The following is a 3,132-nucleotide window of genomic DNA, read 5'->3' on the forward strand; positions in this document are numbered from 1 at the left end:
CCTCTCCTGCTAAGCTTTATTTCCTGGCAGTTATTAAAACCTTCTGCCACTGCCATAGCTGCTGCTGCTGCTAGAACCACCATAGCCCCTTGATTTCATGGTTTGGAAAAATATTGGCCGCCACCACCCTAGGGGCCAGAGCTTCTGCCTCCAAAATTTCCTCCCTTCATGGGTCCAGAATTTGAAGATTGATTGTTGTAATTGCCAAAATCAGTGTAGCTTCCAGCGCCTCCTAAATGGCTTCCACTACCACCACCAAAGCCACCCCCGCCATTGTTATAGCTGTCATAGCTGCCACTCCCACCATGTCCACTGCCTGGTTTCCATAACCCTGTCCACTGCTTTCATAGCCTCTGCTTCCTCCAGAGTAACCAGGGCCGCCTCCTCCATAACCACCATTATTACCAAACCCATTGTAACCATCCCTACTGCCACCATAACTACCACCACCTCAGCTGCCACCAAGCCACCATGACCACTGAAGTTTCCTCCATGACCCAAGTTGTCAGTGCCACCAAAACCACCTCCACAAAGTTTCTGGAACCACTTGGACCTCTTGGGGTGGATGAAGTGCTGGCCATCTCCTGCATCGACAGGGCCTTCCATACTTCACAGTGTGGTAGCTCTGAGTGACAGTCTTATCCACAGAGTCATGGTTGTCAAAGGTCACAGAAGCAGAGCCCCTCTTCTTGCCGCTGCCTTGGTCAGTCGTGCTCTCCATCTCCTCGATTTTCCCATGCTGTTCAAAATCATCTCGGAGGTGATGCTCTTCAGTGTCTTCTTTAAAGCCTCCAACAAATATCTTTCTCACAGTTAGTTGGGCACCTGGACTTTGGGAATCTTCTCTCGAGACAGCCCTCTTTGGTTCCACAACCCTTCAACCACTTTGTGTGGCCCTGCATTCATAGCTGCATCCTCCTCCTCCACGGTGGCATAGGTGACAAACCCAGAGCCCTGGAACGCTTGGTGTCCGGGTCTCTCACTACCATGCAGTCCGTGAGCGTCCCCGTTGCTCAGAGTGGCTCCTCGGGCTCCCCAGGGTTGTTTGAAAGCTCAGCCCTCTGATGAGAGCTTCCGCAGCTGCTCGGGCTCTGTAGGAGACTCTGACTTGGACATGACGGCCGTGGGAAGAGAGAATTTGATGATGCTTCCTTGGTGGCCTCCATGGGCAGAAAGGGCACGAACGTGTTTGTTAACACACTTGTAAAACAATGCTTGTATTCCAAAATCAGCTTCAACTCTATTTGACTTTAATGTAATCCTACAGACATTTTTGAAACTTCTATGGCACACTCCACTGGGGGGGAAGAATACAAAGTGCAAAAACTTCTACAAAGTGAAATGACTTCTGTCTTCCCCAAATCCATGGTCTGTGTGAGGAAACCAGCATGTGAATGAATACTTATGATGTTCAAAGCTGAGGGGCTGGCACTATGGTGCAGTAGGTTAATCCTCTGCTGCACCGGCATCCCATATGGGCGCCGGTTCTAGTCTAGTCCCAGCTGCTCCTCTTCTGATCCAGCTCTCTGCTGATGGCCTGGGAAGGCGGTGGGAGATGGCCCAAGCACTTGGGCCCCTGTGCCCGTGTGAGAGGCCCGGAAGAAGCTCCTGGCTTCTGATAGGCTCAGCTCTGGCCGTTGTGGTCATTTGGGAAGTGAACCATCAGATGGAAGATACCTTTCTCTGTCTCTCCCTCTCATTTTCTGTAACTCAACCTCTCAAATAAACAAAAATCTTTAAAAACAAAAAAAGCATTTGGAGCTGAACATGAAACTGTAACTAGGGTCTGCATACAGAATTATGACAACATTGAAGAATGGGGGTTTGATTTGCATTTCAGCAGTCACTTTACAAAGGAGACCATATCTGAGCTGAATATCAAAGATGCGTTATCCATATGCAAAGTATGGTAAAAGGAGGAAGACCAAATCTTGGGGACAGAAAGTTGGGAAAGTGAACTGATCTAGTACACATTTTGGAAACACACCAGAGCTTATATCTGGCAGCCCATTCTCTCATTCTTTACAGTAACCCTAATTAGCCACCAGTATTTCATGCAGGTTTGCCAAAAGGGAAGGCTTCATACCCTTCCTCTTAAAATGAGAGTGCCAGAGAGGAAAGAAGAAATATCAGGAAAGATCAAGTATGAGGCTCCGTGCTGTGAAATAAATTGATGTGGAAAACGGGTGCTGATGCAGACACTAAGGAAATCACAAAGGTGTTGAACCTGAATCTGTTCACCAGTGGTTGGGAACAAGAGCATGGGGTAGCTTAATTCTGCTGTGTACTGACTGGACCTCCAACTCCCTTGATTGAGGGCTCTTTCCGGCTGCTACCATCCCTCTCTCCAGCACACACAATAAGCTAGAAGTAACAGGCAAGTAAGGACTACAGGAGCATTTCTCAAAAAACAGCTGACAGGAACCAGTAGACAAATGTTCCCAGTCCCTTCCCTCTGGGACGGGGTGACTCTGAGCCATGTGGCTTACCTGCCCAGCCAGATTAAGCTCTAGTTACCGGGCATGGACACTGTCGATAGCACATCCTTTACTGACTGCCTGCCTTGCCCTTACTTACTTCCCCACTGCCCTACCGGTGTTCCCTAGGCTCACCTCCCAGAGAAATGACTGGGACTTCTTAGTGTACTCCCTGTGGTGATTAGGAAGCAGGTAGGCCAAAGGGAACAAATGAGAATGGAAAAGTGAACGGTTGAAAAGTGGATATAAAAAGCAAAGCAATATGAAAAGGCAGAAAAGACGAAAAGAAACCTTGCCACATCCTGGAGGAGATAAAACAAAAGAATCCAATCTTGAATCCCTGAAAGCAGAGATTTTTAACTTTGTGCATTACAGTCCCCTGGAGAGATTAATAAAAGCAAAAACAAACTAGCCATACTTATACCCATGCAGAAAGTCTGATTGAACTGGTCTGGGTGAGGTTTAAGAGCTTCTGGTATTTATAAAAATTCCCCATGTGATTCAAATGTGCAGTCAGAATGGCAACTTTGAATAGACAAAGGCAGTGTTCAAGAGGTGACAGGGACACAACAAATCTAAATATGCAGACTCTCTCCCGAGTGCCACTCTGATATTCAGTAATTTTACAATGAGGGAAAAGGCAGAAATGCATACT

General features: G+C 47.4%; 1 pseudogene; it reads right to left on the reverse strand.

Moving 5' to 3' along the window:
* Nucleotides 1-232: 232 nt before the first annotated feature.
* Nucleotides 233-1,116, reverse strand: LOC100342076 (heterogeneous nuclear ribonucleoprotein A1 pseudogene; annotated as a pseudogene).
* Nucleotides 1,117-3,132: the final 2,016 nt, after the last annotated feature.

Source organism: Oryctolagus cuniculus, chromosome X (assembly GCF_964237555.1).
Source record: "Oryctolagus cuniculus chromosome X, mOryCun1.1, whole genome shotgun sequence".
Lineage (NCBI taxonomy): Eukaryota > Metazoa > Chordata > Mammalia > Lagomorpha > Leporidae > Oryctolagus > Oryctolagus cuniculus.